This window comes from Scyliorhinus canicula, unplaced genomic scaffold, assembly GCF_902713615.1.
Source record: "Scyliorhinus canicula unplaced genomic scaffold, sScyCan1.1, whole genome shotgun sequence".
Classification (NCBI taxonomy): Eukaryota; Metazoa; Chordata; class Chondrichthyes; order Carcharhiniformes; family Scyliorhinidae; genus Scyliorhinus; species Scyliorhinus canicula.
The window spans coordinates 1-9,512 of record NW_024055565.1 but is presented as its reverse complement, the minus strand read 5'-3'; the positions used below and the strand labels follow the sequence as shown (position 1 = coordinate 9,512).

The following is a 9,512-nucleotide window of genomic DNA, read 5'->3' as shown; positions in this document are numbered from 1 at the left end:
TTTGCAATATTGAAGCATATGATTTTGGGGATAATATATTAGCGTGTATTGAGTGCTGATGAGAGATACAGGTCGGAGAGTAGGAAGAAATGGGGCTTTGCCCCCATGGCAGCTGATGATGAGCGGGATCCGCAGGAATCGCCTCTTGGGCACTGTCTATTCACAACATACTTCAGAAATTTGGATAAAGGAAACATTTGCAATATTTTCAAGTTTTCTGACGACAACAAACTAGGTGGGAATGGGACTGGTGAGGAGGATGTTGAGGGACTTCGTTGTGATATCGACAAGTTGAATGAATGGCCAAGATGAACGTGAAATTACCACCTGGGGCAGTGGAGAGAACGGAAGAGTAATATTTAAGTGGAGATACATTTGGGATATGTTGAAGTGGAAAGACAACTCGGTATACTAGTACACCCATCACTGAAAGCATTTATGAAGGTACCTCTAATGGGTAAAGTGGCAAATGGTATGTTGGCCTTCATTTCTAGGCGTGAGTACAGCAGTATGGATGTCTTACTGCAACTCTGCATAGTCTTGGTGAGACGACACTTGGAATTTTCCGTACAGATTGCATCTGGTTATCTAACAAACGATTAGTTTCCATGCAGGAAGTGCATATAATGCTCGGTGTGCAGATTCATGGACGGTTACAAAGAACAAAGAACAATCCAGCACAGGCACAGGCATTCGGCCCTCCAAGCCTGTACCGGTCATGATACCAAACATTGCCAAAACACTCAGCACTTCCCTGTGCGGAATCCCTCTATTTCCATCATATCCATGTATTTGTCATGATGCCTTTTGAACGCCGTTAATGTAGCTGCTTCCACAACCTCTACTGGCAACGCGTTCCAGGCACTGACCACCCTCTGCGTACAAAAAATCTGCCTCGCACATCTCCCCTACGTATGCCCCACGGACCATAAATATATGTCATCTGGATACTGCACCTTCCACCATGGGAAGGAGGGCCTGCCCATCAACTCTATCCATGCACCGGATAATCTTTTAGACGTCTATCAGGTCACCCCTCAAACTCTGCAGTTTTACTGAAAACAGTCCGAGTCTATTCCGCCTCACGGCAAAGTTTTTTTTAAAATTTTAATTTTTAAATTATCCAACTACTTTTTTCCAATTAAGGGACAATTTAGCGTGGCCAATCCAAAAGTAGCACATCAGCTGTCAAATCCGCCCAGGTACATCGCCCAAGAGATGCACTCGACGGGTAGTCCTTGAAACATCTCTTTAAATCCGCCCACGCCAATATTGTGCTGCATTGGGTCGGTCAGCGAACAGGGCACATATCGTTTTCATTTTTCACACTTGTCCGTATAGAAGTTCAAATGCAACCTTCGACGTGCGCCATGTGTCGCACACCATCTTCATTCGCAACAACGACACAATTGAAACACATTTCTTCAAAGGTCACCACAGCCAAGCCGTGAACAATGAGACAATCAAAGAGGATCGGCCAGTAACTCACGAATGCTGGTCAGGAACAGAATCGCCGATGCTGCTGTCCTGCATGCTGCGATGTTCAATATCGGTCTTCCAAACACGACAAAAATGCAAAAACTGTACGCAGAATGTAATAATTTGAAGTACCGGAACATCTCGCAACACGCACAAGCTTCCATCCAAGAAAAGTGTTGTATAGTGAGGCATAGTGGATCCTTCTTAACCGTGTGTCCTGAATTTCACTTCTGTTCATTTTTGCTTCAATAACCTTTTCAATTTACCGAAGTAGCAGGAAATGAAATCAGCCTGTTAGTGTACTGAACGTCATTGTTCATACATGCAGACCCGTCCCGTAGAGGATGTCCCCTGGTCCCCCCATCGTCAGAAACTATTGTCCCCAACGTCGACATGATTCGTGAATTCGGAACCTGCCTATCCCACCGCTCTTTATATTGTGTCCTGTTATTGAACAAAAACGTTTAATTCAATGTGTTTTCTGGGAAAAGCAAGGGTACGCATCCCCTGATTTGCACAAAAGTCTGATGTATAATTTTCGTTGCTGATTTTTTAAATAGTGGCCCTGGTTAGACAACTGGTTAATTGAAATCGTTTTTTATGGAGCCAAGTACAATTTCGAAAATAATTTCTGCTGCATCTCATGCCTCTGGAACAGATCTCCTCAATATTCCTGTGATGCGATGGCGATTGAGCCATGTAGCAAGTCTTACAACACCACGTTCCCGTACCAACCTCCTCGGACAGGCGCCGGAATGTGGCGACTAGGAGCTTTTCACAGTAACTTCATTGAAGGCCACTCGTGACAATAAGCAATTTTCATTTCATTTCATTTTCATGTCCAACAGGTCTGTTTCAAACACGAGCTTCGGAGCATTTCTCCTTCTCAGGTGAATCTGAGGAATCAGCATGCACCTGAGGAAAGAACAGTGCTCCGAAAACTAGTGTTTGAAACAAACCTGTTGGACTTTAACCTGGTGTTGTAAGAATTCTTACTGTACTCACTCAAGTCCTGTTTTTCTGAACGTCATTGTTAGTAAATGCAGACCCGTCCCGTAGAACTTGTCACCTGGTCCCACAATCTTCAGAAACTATTGTCCCGAACGTCGACATGATTCGTGAATTCGGAACCTGCCTATCCCAAAACGTTTAATTCAATGTGTTTTCTGGGAAAAGCAAGGGTACGCATCCCCTGATTTGCACAAAAGTCTGATGTATAATTTTCGTTGCTGATTTTTAAAATTGTGGCCCTGGTTAGACAACTGGTTAATTGAAATCGTTTTTTTATGGTGCCAAGTGCAATTTCGAAAATAGTTTCTGCTGCATCTCATGCCTCTGGAAAAGATCTCCTCAATATTCCTGTGAAGCGATGGCGATTGAGCCATGTAGCAAGTCTAACAACACCACGTTAATGTCCAACAAGTCGGTTTCAAACACGAGCTTCCGGAGCATTTTTCCTTCCTCAGCTGAATCTGAGGAATCAGCATTCACCTGAGGAAGGAGCAGTGCTCCGAAAACTAGTGTTTGAAACAAACCTGTTGGACTTTAACCTGGTGTTGTAAGAATTCTTACTGTACTCACCCAAGTCCAAAGCGGGCATTTCCACAACAATTGAACCATGAGCCGACTTGCAGATGTCAGGGTCTGAAGTGAACAACCGCATCAATACTTACAGCTCAACGCACACGGAAGTGTTTGGGTGTTCTGCATTCTGTCTTCCAAAGTTAACCTCGATCGTCATTTAACACGGTATGTAGTTGCCACAGCAATTACTGATTTCACAGGAAAAGCAAAAACCTGCAGAAAACCTAGTCATTTTAGAGGGGAAGCAAGCCTCAGTGAGCCAGGTGGGGCCAGTTGTCACGCAGTTCCTCGTTAGTATAGTGGTTAGTATCCCCGCCTGTCACGCGGGAGACCGGGGTTCAATTCCCCGACGGGGAGTTTGTACCTCCCCTGGAAGAAAACTGCAATCCTTTTTAAAAGTGGCACATCAGCTGTCAAATCCGCCAAGGCACATCGCCCAAGAGATGTACTCGACGGGGCGTCCTGGAAACATATCTTTAAATCCGCCCACGCCAATATTGTGCTGCACTCGGTCGGTCAGCGAACAGGGCACATATCGTTTTCATTTTCCACATTTGTCCGTATAGAAGTTCAAATGCAAACTTCAACGTGCGCCATTTGTCGCACACGATCTTCATTCGCAAAAACGACACAATTGAAAAACATTTCTTCAAAGGTCACCACAGCCAAGTTGTGAACAATGAGACGATCAAGGAGGATCGGGCAGTAACTCACGACTGCTCGTCAGGAACAGAATCGCCGATGCAGCTGACCTGCATGCTGTGATATTCAATATCGGTCTTCCAAACACGACAAAAATGCAAAAACTGTACGCAGAATGTAATAATTTGAAGTACCGGATCATCTCGCAACACGCACAAGCTTCCATCCAAGAATAATGTTGTATAGTGAGGCATAGTGGATCCTTCTTAACGGTGTGTCCTGAATTTCACTTCTGTTCATTTTTGCTTCAATAACCTTTTCAATTTACCGAAGTAGCAGGAAATGAAATCAGCCTGTTAGTGTAAAGAACATCATTGTTAATACATGCAGAACCGACCCGGAGAGGCTGTCCCCAGGTCCCCCAATCTTCAGAAACTATTGTACCCAACGTCGACATGATTCGTGAATTTGGAACCTACCGATCCCACCGCTCTTTATATTGTGTCCTGTTATTGAACAAAAACGTTTAATTCAATGTGTTTGCTGGGAAAAGCAAGGATACGCATCCCCTGGTTTGCACAAAAGTCTGATGCATAATGTTCGTGCTGACATTTTAAATAGTGGCCCTGGTTAGACAACTGGTTAATTGAAATCGTTTTTTTATGGTGCCAAGTGTAATTTCGAAAATATTTTCTGCTGCATCTCATGCCTCTGGAACAGATGTCCTCAATATTCCTGTGAAGCGATGGCGATTGAGCCATGTAGCAAGTATAACAATCACCACGTTAATGTCCAACAGGTCTGTTTCAAACACGAGCTTTCGGAGCAATTGTCCTTCCTCAGGTGAATCTGAGGAATCAGCATTCACCTGAGGAAGGAGCAGTGCTCCGAAAACTTGTGTTTGAAACAAAACTGTTGGACTTTAACCTGGTGTTGTAAGAATTCTTCCTGTACTCACCCAAGTCCAACGCGGGCATTTCCACAACAATTGAACCATGAGCCGACTTGCAGATGTCAGGGTCTGAAGTGAACAACCGCATCAATACTTACAGGTCAACGAACACGGAAGTGTTTGGGTGTTCTGCATTCTGTCTTCCAAAGTTAACCTCGATCGTCATTTAACACGGTATGTAGTTGCCACAGCAATTACTGATTTCACAGGAAAAGCAAAAACCTGCAGAAAACCTAGTCATTTTAGAGGGGAAGCAAGCCTCAGTGAGCCAGGTGGGGCCAGTTGTCACGCAGTTCCTCGTTAGTATAGTGGTTAGTATCCCCGCCTGTCACGCGGGAGACCGGGGTTCAATTCCCCGACGGGGAGTTTGTACCTCCCCTGGAAGAAAACTGCAATCCTTTTTAAAAGTGGCACATCAGCTGTCAAATCCGCCAAGGCACATCGCCCAAGAGATGTACTCGACGGGGCGTCCTGGAAACATATCTTTAAATCCGCCCACGCCAATATTGTGCTGCACTCGGTCGGTCAGCGAACAGGGCACATATCGTTTTCATTTTCCACATTTGTCCGTATAGAAGTTCAAATGCAAACTTCAACGTGCGCCATTTGTCGCACACGATCTTCATTCGCAAAAACGACACAATTGAAAAACATTTCTTCAAAGGTCACCACAGCCAAGTTGTGAACAATGAGACGATCAAGGAGGATCGGGCAGTAACTCACGACTGCTCGTCAGGAACAGAATCGCCGATGCAGCTGACCTGCATGCTGTGATATTCAATAACGGTCTTCCAAACGCGACAATAATGCAAAAACTGTACGCAGAATGTAATAATTTGAAGTACCGGATCATCTCGCAACACGCACAAGCTTCCATCCAAGAATAATGTTGTATAGTGAGGCATAGTGGATCCTTCTTAACGGTGTGTCCTGAATTTCACTTCTGTTCATTTTTGCTTCAATAACCTTTTCTATTTACCGAAGTAGCAGGAAATGAAATCAGCCTGTTAGTGTAAAGAACATCATTGTTAATACATGCAGAACCGACCCGGAGAGGCTGTCCCCAGGTCCCCCAATCTTCAGAAACTATTGTACCCAACGTCGACATGATTCGTGAATTTGGAACCTACCGATCCCACCGCTCTTTATATTGTGTCCTGTTATTGAACAAAAACGTTTAATTCAATATGTTTTCTGGGAAAAGCAAGGATACGCATCCCCTGGTTTGCACAAAAGTCTGATGCATAATGTTCGTGCTGACATTTTAAATAGTGGCCCTGGTTAGACAACTGGTTAATTGAAATCGTTTTTTTATGGTGCCAAGTGTAATTTCGAAAATATTTTCTGCTGCATCTCATGCCTCTGGAACAGATCTCCTCAATATTCCTGTGAAGCGATGGCGATTGAGCCATGTAGCAAGTATAACAATCACCACGTTAATGTCCAACAGGTCTGTTTGAAACACGAGCTTTCGGAGCAATTGTCCTTCCTCAGGTGAATCTGAGGAATCAGCATTCACCTGAGGAAGGAGCAGTGCTCCGAAAACTTGTGTTTGAAACAAAACTGTTGGACTTTAACCTGGTGTTGTAAGAATTCTTCCTGTACTCACCCAAGTCCAACGCGGGCATTTCCACAACAATTGAACCATGAGCCGACTTGCAGATGTCAGGGTCTGAAGTGAACAACCGCATCAATACTTACAGCTCAACGAACACGGAAGTGTTTGGGTGTTCTGCATTCTGTCTTCCAAAGTTAACCTCGATCGTCATTTAACACGGTATGTAGTTGCCACAGGAATTACTGATTTCACAGGAAAAGCAAAAACCTGCAGAAAACCTAGTCATTTTAGAGGGGAAGCAAGCCTCAGTGAGCCAGGTGGGGCCAGTTGTCACGCAGTTCCTCGTTAGTATAGTGGTTAGTATCCCCGCCTGTCACGCGGGAGACCGGGGTTCAATTCCCCGACGGGGAGTTTGTACCTCCCCTGGAAGAAAACTGCAATCCTTTTTAAAAGTGGCACATCAGCTGTCAAATCCGCCAAGGCACATCGCCCAAGAGATGTACTCGACGGGGCGTCCTGGAAACATATCTTTAAATCCGCCCACGCCAATATTGTGCTGCACTCGGTCGGTCAGCGAACAGGGCACATATCGTTTTCATTTTCCACATTTGTCCGTATAGAAGTTCAAATGCAAACTTCAACGTGCGCCATTTGTCGCACACGATCTTCATTCGCAAAAACGACACAATTGAAAAACATTTCTTCAAAGGTCACCACAGCCAAGTTGTGAACAATGAGACGATCAAGGAGGATCGGGCAGTAACTCACGACTGCTCGTCAGGAACAGAATCGCCGATGCAGCTGACCTGCATGCTGTGATATTCAATATCGGTCTTCCAAACACGACAAAAATGCAAAAACTGTACGCAGAATGTAATAATTTGAAGTACCGGATCATCTCGCAACACGCACAAGCTTCCATCCAAGAATAATGTTGTATAGTGAGGCATAGTGGATCCTTCTTAACGGTGTGTCCTGAATTTCACTTCTGTTCATTTTTGCTTCAATAACCTTTTCTATTTACCGAAGTAGCAGGAAATGAAATCAGCCTGTTAGTGTAAAGAACATCATTGTTAATACATGCAGAACCGACCCGGAGAGGCTGTCCCCAGGTCCCCCAATCTTCAGAAACTATTGTACCCAACGTCGACATGATTCGTGAATTTGGAACCTACCGATCCCACCGCTCATTATATTGTGTCCTGTTATTGAACAAAAACGTTTAATTCAATGTGTTTGCTGGGAAAAGCAAGGATACGCATCCCCTGGTTTGCACAAAAGTCTGATGCATAATGTTCGTTGCTGACATTTTAAATAGTGGCCCTGGTTAGACAACTGGTTAATTGAAATCGTTTTTTTATGGTGCCAAGTGTAATTTCGAAAATATTTTCTGCTGCATCTCATGCCTCTGGAACAGATCTCCTCAATATTCCTGTGAAGCGATGGCGATTGAGCCATGTAGCAAGTATAACAATCACCACGTTAATGTCCAACAGGTCTGTTTCAAACACGAGCTTTCGGAGCATTTCTCCTTCCTCAGGTGAATCTGAGGAATCAGCATTCACCTGAGGAAGGAGCAGTGCTCCGAAAACTTGTGTTTGAAACAAAACTGTTGGACTTTAACCTGGTGTTGTAAGAATTCTTCCTGTACTCACCCAAGTCCAACGCGGGCATTTCCACAACAATTGAACCATGAGCCGACTTGCAGATGTCAGGGTCTGAAGTGAACAACCGCATCAATACTTACAGCTCAACGAACACGGAAGTGTTTGGGTGTTCTGCATTCTGTCTTCCAAAGTTAACCTCGATCGTCATTTAACACGGTATGTAGTTGCCACAGGAATTACTGATTTCACAGGAAAAGCAAAAACCTGCAGAAAACCTAGTCATTTTAGAGGGGAAGCAAGCCTCAGTGAGCCAGGTGGGGCCAGTTGTCACGCAGTTCCTCGTTAGTATAGTGGTTAGTATCCCCGCCTGTCACGCGGGAGACCGGGGTTCAATTCCCCGACGGGAGTTTGTACCTCCCCTGGAAGAAAACTGCAATCCTTTTTAAAAGTGGCACATCAGCTGTCAAATCCGCCAAGGCACATCGCCCAAGAGATGTACTCGACGGGGCGTCCTGGAAACATATCTTTAAATCCGCCCACGCCAATATTGTGCTGCACTCGGTCGGTCAGCGAACAGGGCACATATCGTTTTCATTTTCCACATTTGTCCGTATAGAAGTTCAAATGCAAACTTCAACGTGCGCCATTTGTCGCACACGATCTTCATTCGCAAAAACGACACAATTGAAAAACATTTCTTCAAAGGTCACCACAGCCAAGTTGTGAACAATGAGACGATCAAGGAGGATCGGGCAGTAACTCACGACTGCTCGTCAGGAACAGAATCGCCGATGCAGCTGACCTGCATGCTGTGATATTCAATAACGGTCTTCCAAACGCGACAATAATGCAAAAACTGTACGCAGAATGTAATAATTTGAAGTACCGGATCATCTCGCAACACGCACAAGCTTCCATCCAAGAATAATGTTGTATAGTGAGGCATAGTGGATCCTTCTTAACGGTGTGTCCTGAATTTCACTTCTGTTCATTTTTGCTTCAATAACCTTTTCTATTTACCGAAGTAGCAGGAAATGAAATCAGCCTGTTAGTGTAAAGAACATCATTGTTAATACATGCAGAACCGACCCGGAGAGGCTGTCCCCAGGTCCCCCAATCTTCAGAAACTATTGTACCCAACGTCGACATGATTCGTGAATTTGGAACCTACCGATCCCACCGCTCTTTATATTGTGTCCTGTTATTGAACAAAAACGTTTAATTCAATGTGTTTGCTGGGAAAAGCAAGGATACGCATCCCCTGGTTTGCACAAAAGTCTGATGCATAATGTTCGTTGCTGACATTTTAAATAGTGGCCCTGGTTAGACAACTGGTTAATTGAAATCGTTTTTTTATGGTGCCAAGTGTAATTTCGAAAATATTTTCTGCTGCATCTCATGCCTCTGGAACAGATGTCCTCAATATTCCTGTGAAGCGATGGCGATTGAGCCATGTAGCAAGTATAACAATCACCACGTTAATGTCCAACAGGTCGGTTTCAAACACGAGCTTTCGGAGCATGTCTCCTTCCTCAGGTGAATCTGAGGAATCAGCATTCACCTGAGGAAGGAGCAGTGCTCCGAAAACTTGTGTTTGAAACAAAACTGTTGGACTTTAACCTGGTGTTGTAAGAATTCTTCCTGTACTCACCCAAGTCCAACGCGGGCATTTCCACAACAATTGAACCAT

The 9,512-nt window shown here is 44.5% G+C and overlaps 3 non-coding genes across 3 annotated transcripts; all 3 read left to right on the top strand.

Moving 5' to 3' along the window:
- Positions 1-3,348: 3,348 nt before the first annotated feature.
- trnad-guc lies at positions 3,349-3,420 on the top strand. The gene has a single exon. It is a non-coding gene; the product is annotated as a tRNA-Asp (tRNA).
- A 1,531-nt stretch (positions 3,421-4,951) lies between these two features.
- trnad-guc lies at positions 4,952-5,023 on the top strand. Its single transcript has one exon. It is a non-coding gene; the product is annotated as a tRNA-Asp (tRNA).
- Positions 5,024-6,554: 1,531 nt separating this feature from the next.
- Positions 6,555-6,626, top strand: trnad-guc. The gene has a single exon. It is a non-coding gene; the product is annotated as a tRNA-Asp (tRNA).
- The last annotated feature ends 2,886 nt before the right edge of the window (positions 6,627-9,512 follow it).